The sequence below is a fragment of the Echeneis naucrates genome, chromosome 19 (assembly GCF_900963305.1).
Source record: "Echeneis naucrates chromosome 19, fEcheNa1.1, whole genome shotgun sequence".
NCBI lineage: Eukaryota > Metazoa > Chordata > Actinopteri > Carangiformes > Echeneidae > Echeneis > Echeneis naucrates.
The window spans coordinates 10,422,127-10,445,833 of record NC_042529.1 but is presented as its reverse complement, the minus strand read 5'-3'; the positions used below and the strand labels follow the sequence as shown (position 1 = coordinate 10,445,833).

The window sequence follows — 23,707 nt, the reverse complement described above, 5'->3', positions numbered from 1 at the left end:
TCACCTTTGACATCTAAAAAGATGGCAAAGATTCTTGACAAGACTAAGCAAGATAGTATTAACGGCCCAATGCCACTTGCTGCCTGACAACACCCTTGCTGTCCATCTGCTCAGAGAGAATGTGCAGAGGGATTTCTCCTTTGACTGCCCACACCATCTGATGACCCTAATTTGCAGCAGTTTACTGTTCGCTTGGGCCTAATCTGTCTTAATGGATCATGACTTGTGGCACATGAGGAGATCATTTCAATTAGTGAGACTAGATGTTGCTGCTTTTCTTAACAGATACTCTCAACTGTGGTTCTCAAACATGTTCATATCAAGCTGACATAAATTAGACCATGGGCCCTCATTTGGTAAGGTGTTCTCCCAGGACCCCCATTTGATAAGGCTTTCACTTTTAGATGTTTTATTATAGAATGTGTTGAAGTCCCAGGTTGAAAATAGTCATATGTTCTGTAATTGTGTTACTTATGCCGGGGGCCTGAAGGAGCGCCATCAAACAGCCCCTGGGGGACCCGAGACCTCACTTTGAGAACCAGTATTCTAGCAGGTTATTAAACACACAGATCTTCGAGAACAAATTATCATCAGATTGAGGAGGAAGGTCAGTAGTAAATGTGTTTAAGCCACCCCTGCTTTGGACAAACATGTTGATGATTGGCTGATGAGGTTTCACAGCTGACAAAACCGTATCCTCCTTCCTGCTGATTGGACAGTAATGGGACTTTTTTCATTTTTCGTGACTAAAGTGTGTTTAATACCAGACCACCAAACATGTATTACAGCAATGGCAGCGATTCTTTACCTATCATTAAATAAGAAAATGAAGAACATGTGAGCATGCAAAAGGAATCAAAATCTAAGCGAATTTGCAATACAACCAAATGCAGTTCCTAAATTGCAGGTGCTTAGAGTTTATTTCATGAATGCAAAATGTGTCACGACATTATTATGCATTGCAATCATAAAAAGTGTGGTGCTTCAGAGATACCCAGGACAACAAATCATACTCTCCTGGCGGAAGGCATCCTGTTTTTTGGGTACAAGACCCAATAAAATTCTCACTAATCAGAAATTCTTTCTATGAAAATAACATTTAAATTGCATACTATATATATATATATATATATATATATATATGTGGTGTGTGTGTGTGTGTATATATATATATATATATATATATATATATTTATATTTATACACACACACAGAGACAGAGAGAGAGAGAGCAGCTCTAGTGCAAACCCCACATAAATTCCTCACTGCAGAGCAACACATACTGCATCTGCTGCACACATCAACCAAAGTGGTGAAAGTGACTGGTGGTGTGGTTCGACTGAGTGTGTCCACTCTCAACAAATCTTGACAACAGCACAAGGGAAACCATACATGTATACACTGTGGTCTCAGACAAAGCCCATTCAGCTGCTATAAACAGAAACATAGGGGTTGTATTGTCTGGGAGTTTAATTAGCACAGGACCTAGAGTATTCAAAGATAGAAGCGTGGGCCCTAGCAAGGGGATGTGAGCCTGCCTGTGCTTTATGATATATAAATCTCAGTGTATCACATTTACTGCTGTTGCTAGGTGTGTGCATGATTCATAAAATGAGTTCAGTTCAGCATCTACTGCTGTATATAGAAAGTGTCTACCTCTGTTGGCAGCCAGCAGCCCTCTGTGTTCCTGCTCAGACTGATTGAGTGGTGCTCTGTTTGGCCAACTGGGCTTCCGGCTGGTGGGCTGCCCGCATCGATTGCTTGGACGAACCCTTCCTTTGCCACATGTACAGAAAAAATAGAGGAAGACACTAAGACAGGAGGAGAGTGGAAACAAACAGTGTAAAAATAGAAAGCAAAGAGAGAAAGGTAAAGAAGGAGAGAGAGGGGAATGGTTGGGGGGGCAGAAAAACATTAGCTTAAATGAAAGTTTATTAGCTGTATCAGTCAGTCAGTGGGAGAGGTGGGGGCTTTGCCTGAGGCCCTCCATCCTTTGCATCTATCTATTTCCCCCTTCACCTCTCCTTCTGCTTGTGTGTGTGTGTGTGTGTGTATTTGTAAGGGGAGGGGTTCGGAAGGGGGAAGGCATGACGGGAAAACATTAGGTTGTTGGCAAGTCGCCTGTATACCAGCCAGTAATTGGCTTGGGTAATGGTCATGTCCAGACAAATGGTGTAGGCCCTAACCGCGTTACGAGCAACCAACTGCTCTGCCTGTACTCACAGTATAAGAGCCAGCGCTGCCCGGCTACCAAACGGCTGCTATATGTCTATGTGTTTGCGTGCAGGACTTAGAAAACGTGATTTACTAGGAAACAACATTTTTTTCCCCCAATGCTCAGCTGATGTGTCCTGCATGGTCTGTGCGAGTGATTCATGACTTGCTTGTGTCCTGTGTGGGAGACTGCGCTGTGATAAGGGGGAAAAAGATGGCAGCAGACGCTCCACACACCTCGAGGGACAAACAGACATCTGCTGGTGTTGTCCAAACAAGTGACAGAAGAAAGAAAGAAAGAAAGAAAGAAAGAAAGAAAGGAAGACAGAAAAAAAGATGCAGGGGGATGACAAAAGAGAGGGAATAAGAGGATAACTTCCATTTTTCATCTGTCCCTCCCTCTGCTCTGCATCACTTCGCCTTCTGTCTGATGGCAAGCTGAGCCACTAATGTCCATTGTGTCTGGATGGCTGTAAACATGTGTGTCTGTGTGCATATGTGTTTGTGGGTGTGTGTGCATTTGTTTGTCATTCTGTTGATGTCATATGAGCGAAAATGAGATGTATATACACCTAGAGCAGATATGCAAGCTAAATAGCATGCATGCTGTGTTTGTGTGTGTTTATGATTTATGTGTGTGTGTGTGTGTATCATGGCAGCCCCTCAGCCATCCAGCTATCATCTCCCGCCAGACAGGCCCCACCAAGCCGACCCAGCTGGATAATGAGATCCATTATGATTTACGTGCCAAGAGGACAGCTAGAAAGAACAAAGACATGTACACACACACACATACACTGAGTGTACATAGATTGCGTGTAAGTGTGTATGTGCGTGGGTTGTCTATCTCTTACTCCATGTGCTGATGTGTGCTTCCACTGTTTCATATTTCTGTTTCCTTCCCTTGTATGTGTATGCGTGTGCGTGTGCATGCATGTGTGCTTGCTATGTTAATTGCCTGTAGGGCATCCTGCAGTGGATCATCTTTCTGTTTGTAACTCGAGAACTTAGACCATCTCGCTCTCTGTGTGTCTCTCCATCTTTCTATCTCACTTTCACTCACACTTTCTTTCCTCACTCCTGTGCCTCATGAAAACCAAACTCTGAAAAATTGAGAGTCCTGAGTACAGCAACTCTCTCTCTCTCTCTCTCTCTCCCCCCCCACTTGACTTGCAGCAGTGAAGATTAGAACTATGTGCTGATTAAAAAAAAAAAAAAATTATAATAAAAAGACCGCATAACCTCATCCTGAGCACACTAGATCCAGGGTATTTTTTGTGTGTGTTTGCATGAACACTGGGATTTGTTAGTGGTGAGCTGAAGTAGCAGTCAAGCACATTTTGGAAGAGGCACAGGCTTCACTTTTGGGGGTGGGGATGGGGATGGTGTGTCAGTGGAGTGGATGAGTGGATCGCTCAGGACAGTGCAGGGCAGGTATGTATCTATACGTGCTAGGTTCACTTCTATAACAGCAACAACAATAACTGTATACTCATGGCAGGTACAGTTATAGATTGGGAACATTTTCACTGCCTTGTTTGAACCAAATCATTTTGCAAAAGCAACAGCAGATGAGGAAACTCCAACACTCAGCTGTGCACCCTCAAGTGTACCCTTATCACTCATTACTCAGTGACCTTGGTGTTTATAGAGCCCTGATGTTGCAGTCCAGCAAAATGGTTTGGTTTTCTGTCATTTGGGACTGGATATGTTGGAAATCTTCTGAACATTTCTTTAAAATTTATTATGCCATTACATCTTTTTGTAAAAGGTTATTGTGGGTACACTGTCATAACTACAGTGAAGAAAACCAATGGAAATGCCATTGTTAGAGTGATATATTTGGGCATAAACATCTAATAGATTTTATTAAAATTGCAAAACCCTTTAAATAAAATGTATCTAAAAAATGGGTCCAATCCTCTCTTTCTGTCCTCCCACTTACCAACTAACCAACACTCACACAGACACACATAACCACACTGTGTCCTTGAGTGCAGGACACAGAAAACAATGAAGGGATTCTCTTCTGTTCCTGCTTTATGAGGTATTCAAGTGACGACAGCTCAATTAGAGGCCTAAATGCAGAGATCCAAACGGGGGAGTGATGAACGGATTAAAGAGAAAGAGACAGGGAGAGGGACAATGAGGACACTTGACAGAGACTGGAAGGAGGAGAGCGGTGAAGATGAAGAAACAGGGAGCATTGATTGCCAACAGGAAACAACTGGGACAATCACAACCTCCTTCAGCTGCATGTCTTTGCTCTGCATTTGTATAACCATGTATGCACCAGCACTTAAACATAAACACAATCCTCTGCGGTAGTTGTTTCCATCATCAAATGTGGCCAGGACCATTATCTGTGAGCCAACATCCAATCAACTGTGATAAAACACACACACAACACTTTTCAACAACTGATCCTCAACCCCCACTCAGAGCATGAGCGCTGTGTGGAGAGCCGAGGTAGCAGAGAGGGATTTGGACATGTCTGCTTAAATTAAAAGGTCAAATAAATTAAATAAACATCAAAGTGAATGAGCCTTCAACAGTGCTCAGAGGCTGAGCTCTAGGGGGTTGTCTCTAAGGAAATGAGCGAGTACCAGAGTAATGTATTATTTAATTTAAAGGACCATTTCCGCTTATTTTTATAGTTTGGGCTGCTATTTCTATTGGTAATAAAACATAGAGCTCACCAAGTTAATTGCTGAGATCTGGGAATGTGGTCACATTAACTCAAAAGTAACCAGACAGAAACACAAGCAGTCATGCGATTATACATCTGGATCAGTTAATCTATAATAACAAAATAAATAAAATATCCACATTGCCCACCGTCACCACCACATTTCCTACGCAGGGTGCAATGTTGCTTGTTTTTTTATTTTTTACAACAACAAAGATATAAAAATAAAAATTATCCTTATATTTTTTTACCTGAGCTTTTGTACAGTATGACATATATTTTAGTGAAGATGAGGGTCAAAAGGGGGGAGAAAAAAAGTTACACAGTGCAAGTTTTCTGGAGTTGTTGGACAAAATGTTAGCAAATGCATTAGGATTCAAAAGAGAAACATAAAAAGAGATAGATTCAGGATGACTGTCATAAAGGGTGCTCTTATTTAATGAAATAGAGTAATACTGCTGAATTTCATTTAATGGCATTTTGTATATAGGTTGTCTGCGGTTTAGTTGGGCTGCTGCAACTGCAGATATCGTCACCATTCTCTTGCATTCACAGACACATTTTTGTGGCTGGATGAACAAAATTCCATCACTGAGGACTAAAAGCTGATGTTCATCATGGTTAGCCACTCTGACTTCTGCCTCGGTATATATGTATTCTGTGAGGAAGCTGAACACATTAGCCCACTGTTGTGGTATAGACCTCCCTCCAACCAACCTCACACTCAGCACCAGCATCACAACCCAAAACACATGGTCTAACCAATATAATTCCCTCTAATTGAACACCAAGACAACAACACTGTGACTCAGATCCTGATCTGACAACAACCTTATGTCAATATTTCTCCAACAAACCAAACTCGGGTGAGCACCCCCTCTCCGCATCTCAACCCGCCTTTACAAAACCACTCTTTTCTCAACGTGGTGCCAACTTTAATCACTTCCCTCAGCACCAGGTGGTTCTCATTGACTGGGGCCCAGCTCCTCCACTCAGCAGGACACTTCGCCAGAGGAAATTGGCTCGACTACATGCATTTATTGCTCATGAGCTCTATCAAACTGAGTCTTGCTGGCCCTCCAACACGGGCATTGGCCTTTGTTCAGGCTCTTTGAGTGGCCCGGCTTGCTATACGGAAACAGCTGCTGCAGCATGCACTGCACCGTCCAAAGAAACAATTAGAAACACCCTTTTCCTATTACTCCCCACCATTAACCACCATTGTACAGAATTAGCAGCAGTCTGTGGAATAAGTGGATTCTAATTCATGCCCGCTTTTCATGGGCCGCGGCTGCTACAGTGGCTTCCCTCCACTAATGAAGAGGATGAAAGAGGTGAAAGAGGGGTGTTAATCAAACAGAGCATCTCATCTGAGGTAATAAGGAGCAGAGAGGAGACCTTGGAGTGGCTCCCTAGTGATATTTGTATATATATGAGCACATGCGCACGTACATGTGTTTGTGTGCGGGTAAGAGGAAGTGAATTTGATTGCATCTGTTGTGTTCACCAGTTAATGATTGTCAGTTAAAGAAAAAATAAGGATAATAGCAATGCAGGAATTAAGGTAGTATGTGCCTGGCCCTTGTTTCTAATTGCTTAGTCTTCAACTGTAAGGATGAACGCCCCTCTACGGGCCAATCCCTCTCTGCGTGCAGCCTTTCATCCCTCCCAGGCTCCCTCATCTTGGACCACAGTGCTAATCAGCAGGGTCTGATTAGATTTAAATGTCAAGAGAGATAGGACAATACAGTTATCTTCCAAATTATGGCCCATTAAAGGGCCTAAGCAGTGTGCCTCCCTCTTCAACTAACTAATCACCAACCAGATTCATCATCTCACAGACTGGGGCATAATTTGGGGGGCTGTGGTTTCCCTCGCTTCTGGATATGAGTATATGTGTTCTTGGTGTGCACTCGTATGTGTGTGTGTGTGTGTGTGTGTGTGTGTGCACGCACACACGCATCACACCATGTGCAAGGGCATCCAGGAGTGGCTGTAATGTATGATCAGTGTGTGTACATGCTGTGTGTGTGTCACTCCGGAGGGAGCTGTTTCATCGCCGCAGGCCAGTGCCCTATTAAAGAGATAGGGGAGAGAGAGATACAGAGACTGAAAGAGAGATAGGGTGAGAGAGTGAGAGATGGAGAGCGAGAAAACGAGAGAGGAAGATATAGGAGAGCTCCTCATTTAGACAGCAGGAGTGGCAGGCTGTGTCCCACCTGCCACCAACCAACAAGCAGACAGACTGACAGTGGGACAGGAACCCCCCACCCCCGCCCCCCACCATCTGCCTCCTCCTAATTCACCTGCTGTCCTCGGGGTGTCATAGAGAGCCACATGCCAAAATAATGGAGTCCTCCTCTCCCGGTCTGTTACTCTACATCACTTTTTTACTCTTCTTTTCCTGTTTCTTCTGCTGTCTCGTCATCCCCTTTTGTTAATTCATTCTCATTCTCGCTCTATTCCTTCCTGTTGCTGATCTAGCATGCATTACAGTTTTCATACCATCATAGAGCTACTGGGAGGTGTTGGGTGGAGTGAAGGTGTCTTCAAAAGGAGGAGTGAGCTTCATATCCTCATCTCTCTTGGCTTCTTTACCACCTTTTGCATCTCCATTTCCTGTCCTGCCCTCCTTTCAGTATTCATCCTCTTTTCTTCTTTTCAGTGTTAGATACTCTCGCAACCATTTTGTTATTCATATTTCCCCCCACTTTCTCCCCTGTTTCACCTGATCCTTTGTTTGTTCTTTCATCTCTCCTTCTCCTGCTCTACCCTACACCCTCTTATCTGTCTATTCGACCCCCCACTCCTCCATCATGGAGCCACTTATACAAGGCTCTGACTTCGTACCTCCTCTGGCGATTTATGCACAGGAGCCTGGGCGATGTGCATTAGGACCCTCACTGAAAGATAACGCATTATGGATCACACTATATATAGCTGCTGTACAGTACTGTAAAAGCTTTTCATGACATAGACATCAGTCGATCAATATAAGTCCCTCACTAAATCTGATTACAAGAACGTCCAGTGCTAAAAAAATATCTATATATATGGCTCTTTAGTACAGCTGGCCTGTGTTTTGACCAAAAAGGTTTCCGAACCACGCTTACCAGAATAAATACTGCATTTCATGTAAAAGGCACAGGAGCTAATGGAGACGTGGAAAGCCAAGAAGGAAAAAATAGACAATGAGGAGGAGAAGTGGTACTTGCAGAACAGGAAAAGAAATACACAAGGTCGAAGCATGCATGCATGGACATCATGCAAACAAACTCAGAACAACTTCATACACATAAATATAGAGTAGACGTACAAACATTCATTACATTGCCACCAGGCCCCAGCTGAAGCACCTTGGGAGCCACTGGTCTGAGGCAGGCACACAGAGGACCTTGATATGAGCTGCTACTGTAGGAGGACTGGAGGGAGAAACTAGGAAGAAAGGGGGAGTAAAAGGGATGGGGGATGAGAGAGAGAGAGGCAGAGAATAGGAGAGCCCAGGGTGTCATTTCTCTCTCTGTCAGCTCCCTGCCTGCCCCATCCTCTCTCCTTCCCCCATCACCCCCTGAGATGTGGATGCTTCGTGGGGACAATTACCGACTGACACTTCATCATGGGCTGCGCGACAGGCGCTGACGGGCCTCGTCCAAACAAATGATGCTGGGGTCGAGGTTGCGGGCCTACCTTCGAGTCTGCCTGCCTGTAGCCCTGCTGCATGGCCCTGCACTGCTTTAGCTGTGCAGCCCCCCCACCACACGCACACACACACGAAAAAATACGCTTCTCAACCAACCACCTCCTTCCTTTAAGGAAAAACACATTTATCAGCAGTGGGGGATGGTGGCTTAGGAGGGGGGGCCTTCGATAGAACGAAGAAGAGGGTGGGTGGGGGTATTACAGTACTGTCAAAACCCATCCCCCTTAGGTAAAGAGAGAGAGCTCTTCATTTTTGTGAAGCAACTAGGACTAACACACACAAAGACAAAAACACTCCTCAACTCTCCACACGTACAACTAATCAAATAATGGGGTTAAAAAGCAGCTTAAAAAGGCCCAAGGTTCAAAAAAGTGAGCATTCAAGACAGTGACACCAGCATGCATCAATTAACCCTGTGTCTTTTTGGAGCAAAGATAATGCGGTGACACCCTTACCCCTCCACCAACCAACATTTACCACCAAAACGATCAACTCACTCCTTCGCCTAGGGTTGGTGCAGCTAAGTTTAGATTCAAAAAGTAGGTCAATTCCAAATAGTCAAAAAGGGGCAGGATATAGTTTTTAAGCAGAAAAAAAGTAAAGTGAAAAAAGGAAAATTAATGTACAGGACCTGCTGGTGGCAGTCCCTCAGCTGTGAGCCTGAAGCTGCAGATTAATAAATGCTGCCTGTGATCTCAGCCCAGGGAGGCCTACGAGCAACAATAGAGTCAGACATCAAACGCTTGACTAACACTTAAAACAACACTTGGCAAAAACCTTACCAGTCTCATCGGTGTGCATGTAGGATGGAGAGGAGGAGGGAGGGAGACAGACACAGAAGAAAGAGAGACCGAGACAGCATAAACAATGAAAGATTTATCAAAGCCAGGAGTACGGCATCGTCTGCGCTGCACGGGCAGACTGCTAATGCAGGTGGCATTGTTGTTGTGGTATCCTGAGCTGCCACTGCTGGCAGAGGATGAGCTACTGTGCTTCAGGATTGTGAAAACTTACAAACAACCTGTTCCCTCTTGGCACTAGAGTTAGTGGATGCCATCCACTATTCCCAAGAAACTCTTGCGTGTTTCTCTTTTCTCATTGTTATGCAATTTTCGTTCTGCATTTATTATCACATTCTTTTCATTCATACACCCGATGTTTCCCCTATTGGCAGTCTCCCTTGATAAATGTGTTTATGACATTCCTCACGTCTACAAATGCCTGCCCAAGCCGCCGTATGAGATATATAAAATGAGAGTTGGGGAGGAAAAGGGGGTGGGCATGGGGGGGTAAAAATGAAGGGCAGGAGAGAAGAAATACAGAGCAGGAGCAATACGTCATGTTGGAAAGGCCCTTGAGAGCGCTTTCAATCTTTCCGTCAATATTCGGTGTGTAAGCCTGTATATGCCATCATTAAAAAGAGGACGTTTCACTGTTTATTTATCATGGGGACACACGGCTGACAGCTTCCTGTAAACAAGTTGTGAGTTTATGTATGTGCATAAGCATGTGTGTGTACGTACATTAACTGCCGGTTTTGTAAGCAGCTCTCATAGCACACACCAAATGTAGGTTCTCTCTGTCCTTTATCTATCATAATGGATGGCTGTGCAGCACAGTAACATGGTGGACAAATGGTGGAGTTGACCAGTACGCTTTCTGATAAAGGCTGTTGGATTCTCATCACTGCGTACATAGAGTGAGGTCGTTTAGCATGGGAGGGAAAATACTTTCTCAATGCTAACTGTTATAGCAAGACATGTAGAGGACTTACTGCATGAGGGATCCTTGTTTAATCTCAATCAAGATCAGAAATGCTTTAAAATGCTGGTAGCTTGATTTTACAGCAAAATGGTGGCTACGCAAGCAATACAATTTTTTTTTTTCTTGTCTTCCTCTATGATGCTTCAGCTATTTTCTGTAATTTTCCTGTCAAAGCTCAGAATTCAGTCAAGGCTTGCTTACCAGTCAAATCACAGAAAAAACAACTTGTCACCTGCAACTGAGGACCATGTCAACAGTGCACTGTGTTCATCGAATGACTCTGAGTCTTTGATCGGCACCAAACATTGGCTGGTCTGCTCTGATGAGCTAATGCTAAACAACCATTGGCTAGCAGCTGGATCCAATCAGCACACATAGCTTCAAACTTATCAGAGAAAAATGAATCCCTGGTATTTGTGACTAGTAAAAGCAAAAGAAAGCTCCCCTGTTAATACTCACTTCAGCTGGATGTCTGGAAATCATTACAAAGGCATTACAAAATGTCCTTGTTGTGGAGGAATTTTGTTAGAGCAGGTGATTGTCTTTGCATGCACACATGTATGTGTATCCATGCCGGCTGACCCACAGAGAAAGACAAATGGCTATAGCAGGGTGCTGTGCTTGACATTTTGGTCTCATGTGGTAATGGACGTTGACCTGTTGGGGTCAGGCCTGCCAGTGAGGCAGCAGAAGGGTCTGTTGCTGATTGTGGCCCCATCCCTGTAACTAGACACTAACAAAACAGCAGTGGACACACACACGCACACACACATTATCACTCACTCAGTAGAGGGGAAGGCAGAGGGTATGAACCATCCCACAGGTTGGACCACATAGGTGGGGTGTCATTATTGAGAAAAGACAGATGTGCCTGGTATGTGGTTTTGAGTGTCAGGATCAGCAGGTACTGGGAAAATTATAGCCAGGTCATGTGTGTGCATGTATATCTTACTTCTTAGAGTACATTTTCCATATTTGCTTATGCACACTTTGGCTTCTAGAAGCATGGCTGCAGCTTCACACTTGTAGAGGACAGGCAAAGCAGAGCAGTGGTAGCTGCTGTTGTTAAGAGACTGCCCTGTGTTCACCCACAACTCAGCAACAGGAGGCTACTTTATATACTGTTTGTGACAGCTTTGTGGTAATAATGGAGCCTAGGCCTCTGCTAGTGCAAGTGGCATGCTCAGTCAAGTGAGATTTTGCCTAAGAGAAGGCACACACACACACACATATATACACACACAAACACCAGGCAGCTTCCTTCACATCTAATGAGACCACTGGGAGAGTGGAGAGCAGGAGGCAGGGGGAGGGAGATGAGTGGAGAGAGGAGAGAAAGGATGGGAAATACAGGAATAGCAAGGGAAAATGAGAGGAACAATGACAGCAAGAAGGGAGTGAGAAAAATCAAATACACAGAGAGAATAAGAGAGGTATGGAGACCAACTGCTCCAACTTTCAAGGTTTGGAGCTGTGAGAAGGGAGGGAGGATGGAGGGGAGAGGCAAGGAGTGATGACCTGGATTGCTGCCAAACAGGCAAGAGGAAGACTGGGAGGGGGCGTCAGAAAAACAGGAACAAGAAAGAGAGAGGAGAGAGGGAGTTGAGGTACACCTTTAGGCTCAGCAGCAGTTGGTTATGCAATGTACACAACACAGGGGTGCGTGGGGGGGATCAAAAACATGGGGTGCATACATAACTACATCTGACAGCATAGTGCGACAGCATAGAGATGGAGAGAAAGGAGAAAAAAAGACAGAAAAAATAGTGAAATACAGAAAAAACAGACTCTCCCTTGGGATTGAGAGAGATGAGTACACTGGTGCTGGGTAGATATAATCTTTGAGTAACAATTGGGGAGGAGAGGGGTAATGACAAGTAAAACAAGCTAACAAAAAAAAAATATATATATATAAAAAATATGTGCAAAAGCTGCTGTGCCTCTGCCTCTGGCTCTACAGCATCATCTGCCAGGCAGGTGGATCTTAAAAGCTGGGGTAGGTGGGTGTATAACTGAGTAAACAGCTCATAGTCCAAAATGGGAAAAGGTTTAAATGTCCAGTGACAAGGAACACGAGCAGAGAGGCGCAGCTGAGCCTTTGGTTTTGCTTGTAGGAGAAGTGGGACATGAATTATTAACAGGCCCTCAGTCTAATCAAGTGAGGATGAGACACTCAGCTCTGTTCTCATCTGAGCAGACAAGCACACTTGTTTGGACTACAGCGTTCAGGCCCCACAGCAGGTTACAGTGTCAACAAGTGACATGTCACCTATCACAACGGCTCCAAATACCACTCTGGGTGTCCAGGAAAAATCTGCAGTCCCAAGCTGTGTGTTGATTGTTGGATTCACCGCACAACACTGTTCTTCACCCACTCATATCAGATCCAAGTACTATGTCAATCATGCATTTAATGGACGTTGATGGAGCCCGGATCAAACAAGGACAAGAAAACTAGAAAAAACAGGACAAACATTTGTTCAACTTTGCTTCTCACCATATGAACGACTGACTCAATGGAAGTTTACATGGATCCAAAGCGTGGGAAACATTTTATTTTTTTAACTGTTTTTGTAATGTGAGCTTTGCACCAAGGAAGGAAACATCAGCGAGCACTGTGGTACTGCATGTGCAGAGTTGGAGTTGCCAGAGATTCGGTCAGCTTTCTCTTGGAGGAAGAACTCAACCACCTCAGTCCCAGTTTACGGTGAGTGCCAGTCACTCCTCCTATTGTTCCTATTACAGTCCCTGGTGCATTTTTTCATCAGACTTGTAGAATCATGCAAATCTGTGTCAAACATTCAGGGATTTGAACAACAGGAGACATTTTTTCTGTATTGTTTTCTCCCTATGACTGGTACACCAGTATAACTCACAATAAATATGTGAATATTGCCACTTACATCCTACACTGACATGCAAAATGAGCACAGGTCTGTACCACGAAGCAGGATTTGGAACTATTGAGGTTCAGGTTAAATCCTGGGTTTTTGGTTCGTCGAAGGACGACCCCATGGAGCTTGAAGCAGATAGTCAGAGATAGTCAGAGGATCCCTCATAAGAGCAAGAGTTTGCAGAGACTGGCAATACCTGTTTGGTCCCTCAGGGGTTGGTATATGGATTATATATATATATATATATATATATATATATATATATATATTCATCAGATTGAAACAAGAGCACTGCAGTTCCATCTGCAAGGTCCCACAGATTAGACACACAGAAACAGAAATACTAAATCAATGCCCAGGGGGAAATTCCATAATATAAGCTTTTATTATGTTCTTAAATTCTTCAAACTTGTGACCATATAATCTTCTGGAGACTTGTCCATGTTTCCTATTGGTCCGATGCTGATAACTCCACCTCTTTTATGTGCACCTGCTGGCATTGGGTTGATTTACCGAGTTGATAACCAGCGTTGTAGGACTGACAATCATGACTAAGGAAGTTAGGTTAAGCCAGATCAGTGGAACAGTTCCTAGGTTTATTAATCCTGCTTCATGATACAGGTCCCAGGTTATCACTGGTTGAATGTACATTAACCATATAACCTTTTATGATTCTAGAGAGCAACACTGTCTGATCATATGCATCAATACCTACAGCAGCTATACTGGAGGTGTCAGGGTGGCCAATTTAACCACTGCTTCTTTCTTTATGAATCCCTACCATACAAATCCAGTTCAGTGATGAGATAGAGGACAGAGGAGAATATTTTTTTTCTGCCTGGCTGCAGTACAGCCCCAGGGCTACAGTCACGGCTTGGCTGCCCTCTTCCTGCTTGCTCTTCCGGCAGTCCACATGCCCCCACTAATCCCTCGTAGACCCGCAGGAAGGCTTTGGGATCATCCTATGTGTGAGCTGGGAAGGACAGAAAGCTGGCAGGCACATATTGTCTGGCTTAGATGCAGTGGATGGCTGCAATGGACTCAACTAAGGAGCTCCATCCTTCCTCAGGGTGTGCAAAATGTTGCAAAATGCTGGTGGTGTTGCTGTTGTATGGCAAGCGTGCTGACCACGTATACTCAAAATAAAGCCTCAAAATACAGACAACACTATATCCCTGCAGACTCTGACCAGCATCATGTAGATTGGGTGGGGGCAGAAAGCCCACCAATAATATTTAAAATCTGATCATGGTGGCCAGGCAGCGCGCACACTAATAATTCTTATTTCTTGTTTTTGATCATTAATTAGCAGTAAAGTTAAGATGCATTTGACACTGATAGCATAGAATGTAGAATGGCTAGAAATCCACCATCAGCTAGTGCTGTTGCCCCACAATAAGAAGTTTGCAGGTTCAGTATCCCGGCCTGGGTCCTTTCTGTGCATGTTCTCCCCGTGCCTGCATGGATTTCCTCCAGGTACTCCGGTTTCCTCCCACAGTCCAAAGATATCATGTTTGGGTTAATTAGTGACTCTGAATTGTGAGTGTGAGTGGTTGTTGGTCTCTGTCAGTCTCTGTGTGTTGCCCCTGTGGTGGACTGGTGACGTGTCCAGGGTGTACCCCCCGTCGTACAGTGTGAGCTGGAAACCAAATTCAAACAGTCTGGTGTCTCTGATCCAGCCAATAAGTCTACACTCCCTTAAAAACAAACTGAACAAAGTGCAGCTATGACGAGATTCATAAGCGTGGCAGCATCTCATATGGATGACATACACACACATCATGTTGACATAAAGGGGTAGGAAGACCCCTCAGAGAAGAGTAAAAATTGGGGAGGAAGAGCCCCTATAGAAACGTTATCAGGGTCAATTTACAGTCTGATCACAGAATCCGTTCAACATCCTGGGCTTAGAGTCGCATGAAGAATTGAAGAGTGCAGTAGGTGGTTCAGTAATTGTTATTAGCCAATATACCTTATGGGTAATAATTCCCAAGAAGACATGTTTACCTTAGGCAGCAAGTGCAGCCAATTAGGGCATGTCAGTGCTGCATACGAACACAAATACAACCACATACACAAACACAAGAGTGCACGGCAATAAAGTATGACAGGAATGTCAAGTCATGCCATTATGAAGACAATGGACAATAAAGCTCTCAGTTCAGTTACAGCAATAATATGGTCCTTTATCATTTAATAAGGCAGTTGTCTTCTACAAGAGTCTCAGGAGCCTGCAGGCAAGCAACAATACTTAAGTTCTGAAATGTCTCTTTGCAAATCGGTAAATATGTGCAATTCCAGTCCAACCAGAAGGATAAGTTGATACTTTAATGAAAACATAGAGGCTCACATAGTGCAAGTACGTTTTCGTTACCCACAAACATTGTAAAAGGCCACACCCTGAGCATGTTATACACCACCCCATCGCCCTTCCTCTTTTTCCTTTTGCTGCACATTTTCCAGTGCAGGAGGGAGCCTATAGTATATCACTGTATATAATACATCAGCGACTATTGCCGTTAATTTCTTCTCTCTTTCCCATTCCAGCTCTTTCTGTCTCTCTCTCCTCAGGGGTCCCCAGTGGCTGTCCAGAGCACATGTGTTTTGGTTTACCTAGAGCGGAGTTCTATCTGATCGCAGGCTTAGAGCAGACTGTGAGCTTTGTCTATGGCACCATTAATCAACTGTCCTTTAACAAAAACAGAAAACCAGATGAGAGACAAAGGGAAGAGACACGGGGGGTGGGTCCTTATTTAGGTAGAAAAAAAGGCAAAGAGGGGAAGAATGAAGGAAGAGAGAGAAAGAGAGAGAAAGAAGGAGAGAGAAAGAAGGGGGGATGCATGACCCAGATCCAGGCCTTCAATAAATCAAGCAGCAACAATAACAAGCAAAGTTTTCATGTGGCTTGACTGATTAATCAGACTTTTTTTTTTTTTTTGGACATGGGAAGCGAGGGACTCTTTTCTTCTTTTTCTGTCTTGTCTCTCTTGTGGGAGTCTGCAGAGTGGCTGCGCAAGTCTTTTTATGTTGGCCGTTTATGTCTTTATGCTGCAAGCTTCTAGACATGGAGTCCTGCATCGCTCAGGGTTTAATGAGAATAAGGCCTTCATTTTATGGTGCAACAAGATTTCACTCAAGGTCTCTTGCTACATTAACGGGGTACAGGAAGGTTATTGGAGACACATACTCATACACACACACACACACACACCAGGCACAAGCATTCAGACACATATGCACGCATCATACACGCACTACCTTCACAGTGAGTCACAGCCTCAGGATGTGAAGCAGCCCTTTGAGACTCTTTGTGAGGTGTCGATCGATGGGCATTGAGTGTGGACAAGGAGGCCTCAGGATCGATAAGGGGCCATTACAGAGATGTGCCTACTGGGACCTTGGAGAGGAGGAGTAAGTGGGGTGGAGATGCATCTGGGCCCTTATGCTGTCTTCTTTACCTTATCAGTGAGAGGGTGAGTTCTAAGACACCCATACACATAGCAGAGACACGGACGTGTACAAGCAGCCTTACACTTTGCTCATGCTCATGTTCACTCACATATCCCCACAGCCTAATGGCATCCCACGAGACCTGCTGCCACACCACGAGTGCCCATCATCATCTCCTCCCAATCAGCCCTTTTTCAGTATCCTCATCTACACGCCTCCTGTGGGGGAAGATTCTTTCTGTCTCACTGATTTACTTTTGGTGCCATCTACTCCTCTATAGTCTCCTAGTATCGCCTTCCTCCTGTGCATTGCAGTGTCACCAGAGCTGCCTGTGCTGTGCTCTATCAGTGGAACAGCTTGATCCTAAGGCTTTCTGTCACCCGTTCTCATTCTCCACCTCTCTGCTGCTCACAGAAAGAGCACTGACTGTTCTGCTCTCCCTCTCTCTTCTTCACATACACACACTCACAGATGAGGAGGCGACAGCATTGTAACTTCCACAAAATGTCTGCCAGTGACATAATCCTGACAACTTCCTGTTTTATAAGTTCATAAGTTGTATGCACTTATTTTGCATAAAGGTTTACTCATGGTCCAATTCAATTACATAGCTAAAACGACCTCTGGGAATGCGCTTAAATGATGTGCAAATGTAATATATTTAGATTGGCTGGATTACACAAATGTGTTAACTTCACCTTGAAAAAAAAACAAAAAAACAAAAAAACAAAAAAGCAAAGATTAGGAATATGTTTACTCTCAAAATGTGCTATAGATTATATCCACAACCAGAAAATCATTCTCCATTTTCTAAACATAGACATGCACATGGAGCGACTCAAGTAGGCGGCTGAAACCAATGAGGCAGACTATGTGCTGGCTCTTGCATCCATCACCACCCCAGCCCTACCCCCCCCCCCCCCCAAAAAAAAAAAACCCAAATAAAACAAAAACACAAAAATCATGTTTAAACCTCCTGGTAAAAATTAGAGGAGGAGGAGGTTCTCTTCTTCCAACTCAACGACACTCTTTTCTCTATGCCAACACAATCATTAAAGGATAGTTGAAAATAGTGTATTTTGGTGATGTTGTGGAGACTGAGCACTATTAAAAGTCAGGCAAATGTCTTTAACAGTGCTTTTGAAATTGCACTGAGGTGCCATGTTGGCTCCTGCAAGTGCCGTCCAAAAACCCCTTCAATAGCTGATCAAAAAGAAAGTGCATGTGTGGCACACACACACACACACACACACACACACACACACACACACACACACACACACACACACACACACACACACACACACACACACACACACACACACTTTCTGGGCTGAGCCAGCAGTCCCCATTGGTTTGGAAGGCCATAGCAGGCTATAACAACTACAGCCTGGCCAGCCTGTTAGTAGTGGGCCCTCTGTTTCAGCAATCTGGGTTCTCTTTGCCTTTGGACAGGGACCAGGTCAGACTGTACAATGCACCACTGTGTTTGGAGAAGGAGAGAGAAAAATGTAGAGATACAAAGAAACAGAGAACTGTAGGCATGCAATTCTGTGTATACGTGTGTATTAATAAGCATGTTTGCATTGGTTAGTGAATGAGCACGTGCATGTACATGTATTATGATTTTTGGTCCAACCACACCCTTGCCACCCCTTCCACCTCCCCAGCGTCCATTATTACATCATCATTGCTACAGTGTTTTGCTATCTCAGCACAGGCAACCATTTTGAGACCCCTGGAAGCAGTTTCCCTCCCCAGGCACCATCTGAATGTTTTTGTTGGAAACCTCTAAAAGGTCTGTCCACCAGGAGTAACACATATCACTGTCAGTCTGAAACAATACAGTGGGAAGTAAACGGGTTGGCCTATGCATCTGTGATGACTACAGGGAGAACAGGCAGCAGAGCGGGCCTGTGCCCCTTCGGAGAGCTTAGGCAGCACCTGTCCCTTTAAGATCTATTTCTCACAGCTTGTGGCTACTGAGCTGAGCAGACTAGCCTGAGCCAGGCTGTGCTGCACTGTGCATGTATGGTAACAGGGGGGAACCGCACCGCCCAGCCTGCCAGCCCACCGCAGGGAATTTGTTTATGTTTCCTTACTGCCAAGTTCCTGTCAGGAGGCGCCCCAAAGAGGAACTGCAGACTACTCAGTACTGTTAGCTACGCCCTCTGGAATAGACTGGCTGGGGTTTTCTGCACAGTACAGTATCGGGTGGTGCTTTGTAGCAACACTTAAATCCAGGGAGGTCTCATCATCAATTTCAGCACTCACACACACACACACACACACTCTGTACTTCAAGAGCCTACTCTTTTGTTCCAAAACCAGCTTTGGGAGCCTTGAAGAAGTTCTAACAGAAAGCTTAATTTATGAGTCCAAAAAAGATTAACACTAATTTACTCAAAACACACAACATAAAACAGTACAAAGACATAGTTTCATTAAAGCAACACTTTATGAGTGGCACTTTGTTATGTTGTGGATTATGGGTATTGTAAAAACTGAGCAGTGGCACATAAAACCACACTAAACAAGATTGGTAAACTCATGGATATCAAGTCAAGAACTGAGTTTAAATGATTCCCCCAGTAATGAAAACAAAAAAAGCATCATGACAAAAAAAAAAAAAAAAAAGAAAAACCCACACTTACACACATTTCCTCAGATCATGACAAAAATACGATCCAGCACTGCCAGTGAAACAATGACTGCATCACTGTTGCACAGTAAAACAATGCTTTAGCCTGGCATCTACAGTACACGTTGTTTCTCCAGTCAGCCAATGCACATGTGCAGTATTTCACTCCAACAAGGTCAGCGAGTACATTAATATCTTTCTGGAGTGCTGGGGGCACCCGGAAGTTTGTCTCTACACAAAAAGGAAGGACAGGACAAAGGACATGAGACGTTTGTCCTCATACGATGCTTGCACGCAGTCCACTCAGTGTGTGTGGGAAATTGTGATGTACATATGAGTGAGTGGAGGAAGGAAAAAGTCAAACAAGGCCAAACAAAGGGGCGTGGGACCCAGGATGGCGAGACAGAGGAAGAGATGGGGAGAAAAAGGGGGAAGAACAAAAGATGGAAGCATGGATGGAAAGAAGCTAGCTGGGAGGGGGGGGTCAAAAACAGGAAACAATTTATATCAGCTTGGATAGACAGCACCCACTCCTTGTCACGTGCTGGCACATTTCACTGCTGTTTGACTGTACAGTCAGACTACACACGCACGCGATCAAAGGTAAACCTACAGTTGAGTGGATGATTGCACCGACTGCATTTGTTTGAATGAGATTCATGAGTTGTCTTTCACTCTGGGTGGAGAGCACACTCAAAACCAAAAACTTAAATCAATTGAGCATCAGCACTTCTGTTACTCTGCTGATTGAGGCAGAAAGGTTCCACACAATGTCTGTCCACAACAAATCAACCACTTTACATTTAAGCGGTTTAATCAACTGTAGCTCTCCACATTTAGAGATTTATGTAAATCTGACAAATCCAATCGCGCAGTGAGAATGTGATTGATAGAAAGGATGATGAACCGAAGGTGTCAAATGCTGATTATTCAACTCAGTTCAGCTTTGATGCAGAACAACAAGATTCACTAAACAACACATTTCAACGTCCCTGTAGTTTCCACGTGCAAAATGGAATAAAAAAAAAAACAACAACAACAACGAAAACACATCACTAAAAAAAACCCGAAAAACACAGGAGTCCCATTCTAGACAGAGGGAGAGGCAGCAGTCTCGGCAGCCACCACCGACCTACCGCACACTGAGTGTGAATCATTAAAGGCATATGTTCCACATCAACTGCCGGGGCCGCTTCCCAACCCACTTATGAGGCTGGATCTAAATTATGACGGGAAGGGGGGGGTTAAATACTGCTTTACTTGGAGATGAAATCCCAGAAACCTGCAAACTCAGATACAAAGAGTGAGAGAAATAGGAAAATGACTGCATTTAAGTACTGCATGTACCTTCCGTAAGTCCACAAAATAAAACAAGCAAATGAAGCAGCTAATGGAATAACTGTATAATTTCCAAAAAAGTGTGATGTTTCATCATAGACAGATTAAGTGAGTTTGATGCCATCCAAAGAACTGAGAGGGAAGCCAAAGTGAATCAAAAGCTGGCCTACTTTAATTCCAGCATGTCTTTCTAACTGCCCTTGCCAGTTTTTAACCCGACAAAAGCTGAGATGGCACACTGGCATGACATTCTCTGAGAAACAAATCCAAGGGTGAGGAAAGACGAAAAGAGGGAACTTGTGCATATATATGACCAAAGTGCCAGCTTTAGTCTTGTCCATCAGGCCAGCCTATGCCAAACTGGATGCTAACAGGGAAGCGTCTGCCAGAGCACTTGTCCTTCCCAGTTACAACACATGTGCGTCTTCTGGGGGTGTGAATATGTGTTTGTGCACAAAAACACACACCCTCTCTGATGTAGTCATCCAATGAAAGAAGTGATTTACGTAGGGAATCGCATACATCTGGGTATTGGTTGGGATCTTGGCACACACAGTAACATAGTTGCTTGTGTTTTAAGGCTGGCATGGAAGGAGGTGTTCCTCAAGGGGGGAAGGATCACCTTTCCCTAGGGCCAGGAAGGGACGGCAAGGACAGGACAAGATGGGTCACGACATGACAAGACAGGACATGACAGTACAGGGCAGGTGAAACAAAAGTTTGTGCCATCAGGAGCAGGACAAACATGACAGGACAGGGCAAATTCTGCCTGAGTCCTGATTGGCTGAGAGAAACTGACCAACCGTTTCAGCTCATGATGGTAATAAGTGTCTGGCAAAAAAGCTTGAAATTAAATGAAGAGAAATAAATAGTACAATTCTTTCTGTTGCCACAGTCTCTTACAGCTGATGCAAGATAATCAGACCCAATAAATTGGTTTATATTCAATGACAGAGGTCCAAGTTCTTCCAAGCCAATTCCTAATGACAAACGGCTGCTTTTGTTTTGTACTTTGTCACTTTAACATGACAGAGAAAATCTCAAATCTGCACACTCCAACTCTGAGGCAACAGACCCAGGATTAGACTTGATCCTACCACTGGCGGCAGGCAGGCCACAACATACAGTAACTCTTTTAAAGAGTAAAGAGTGTGCAATTGTGTATGTGTTTGAAAGTTATTCCGCTGGTTAGAAAAGATTTACATGTGAGCACAAACAATGACCTTTACAAAGGCAGTGAAAACCCAAGGACATTACAACGGGAAAAACACAAAACCAAAAACACTTAGTCACAAGATTCATGTCAAATACAACCATAAACCCGACACAGTAGTCACATGATGAGAAACAATGTCATTGTGTAGTGCACAAGATGGAGACAGTGTGCGGAAGTCCAATCACATAGAGCTGACAGGAACGAAAAAAATAAAATCGGGCTTACCCCAAAAACGTCAATCTCCCTGTCCTTGGCCAAGGAAATCTCCTCTTGAATCGATTTCAGGTCCTAAGCTCTAAAGAGAGAGGAAGAAAGAGAGAAGAAGATATTTGAAACCAAGAATTTGTGGTCCTTATCCACGTGCTGCAGACTGAGTGACTGCCTAGTCTCTCTGGCACAGAACTGCTCAACTACATGAAAACTATTACACTCTTTTTCCTTCCTTCGCTCTCATACTGCCTATAATCTCCCCGCCTTTTTCCAATAGATTGGACTTTCTCACTTGCGACATTTGTGTCTGAGAGATCATGTGAAACCTGGAGTAAAACAGCGCTTTTGTGGTGTGTGAATTACCTAGGGCCCAAGCAGGCACAGTAGTGCTTATGGCCACAACTCAATTACAGCAATGTGAATCAGGTGGCAGCCTAGAAATCCCCTCAGCCTGATGCACAAACAGGGACACAGAGGCGCCTTCGTTGCCAAGATAGAGACAAATATAAAGCGGCGCGTCATCCTTTCACAGAAGGACAGCTAGGTTGCTGCAGTACAGATGAATGGCTGCTGCAGACAGAGATCTGGTTAGGAGCAAGTGTGACAACGATACCTTTTAGTTACTGACCAACCATAAAATATCGGCAGTATTTACCAACATATCTGGCTGCAAAGCTGAATTTAAGAAGTCACATGACATTTAAGACCACTAATAAAACGCCACCTTTGTGCTACACCGAGCCTGGAAAAAGTTTTTGTGGGATTGTTTTCAACCAAAAACAACTGGGTGAAAATTACAGGATAGTGGTTTGTACATGTTAGATGACATTTTGCTGGATTTCATTGATCCAACAGATATGCCAAACTGCAAAATCATGGTCAATAATGTCTGAATAGAAAAATGCTTTCTGTCAAAAGCAGTCAAAAACAGTGATTTTATTCTGTCTTTCTTTTTGAGTAAAGTTCCAAGACCATCTCTTTTTAGGTTGTCTGCAGGATTCCTCAAAGTCCAACAAAATGTAGAACCAGGCCAGGTTTTTCCAAAGGCAAGTTCAAGAAAAACCAGTGGCATTTAAAACTGCGGTCTGACCGGGTTTCTTTCACATCACTAGGCACTTGCCATAGTAAAGGAACATTTCTGGACTTCAGTAAACAAAGAAAGCAGCAAGTTATATCGGGACAGTTTCGTGACAACCATGGCAATGATTGCTCTTTAGAGGGGTCATGATACCACCAAAGTAAAAAAAATCCATTCCCCCTGGCTCAAAGTGGTAAATGAATTTCACACTAATTTGTTATCACAAGCTCCTGAGAACAAGTAGCACACAGCAGAGAAAAAAAGCATTTTTCAAGAAATAATTTGTTTTCGCTACAAAGACTGGTTTTCCTTTTACCATGTGACAAATTTTGCAGGCTGCTGTACAAAGCTCAATTCAATATCCAAACCTTTGGTCCAACTCCATTTTCAGGGTCTCACTAAGTGTTGATCAGATTAATTAAACCAGCAAAAACAGAGACATGTCACTGCCAAGAAGTGCATATGGAGATTATTGCATACTAACACAATTTTAAATTTAGAGCTATGCTTCAT

General features: G+C 43.9%; 1 protein-coding gene across 1 annotated transcript in view; it reads right to left on the bottom strand.

Moving 5' to 3' along the window:
* The window catches only part of raraa (retinoic acid receptor, alpha a), a 131,516-nt gene that overhangs the window by 92,685 nt on the left and 15,124 nt on the right, over window positions 1–23,707 (bottom strand). Inside the window, exon 2 of the mRNA XM_029527111.1 lies at window positions 22,132–22,201. The gene's annotated coding sequence lies outside the window, so the exon portion shown is untranslated. The remainder of the gene's footprint in view (window positions 1–22,131; window positions 22,202–23,707) is intronic.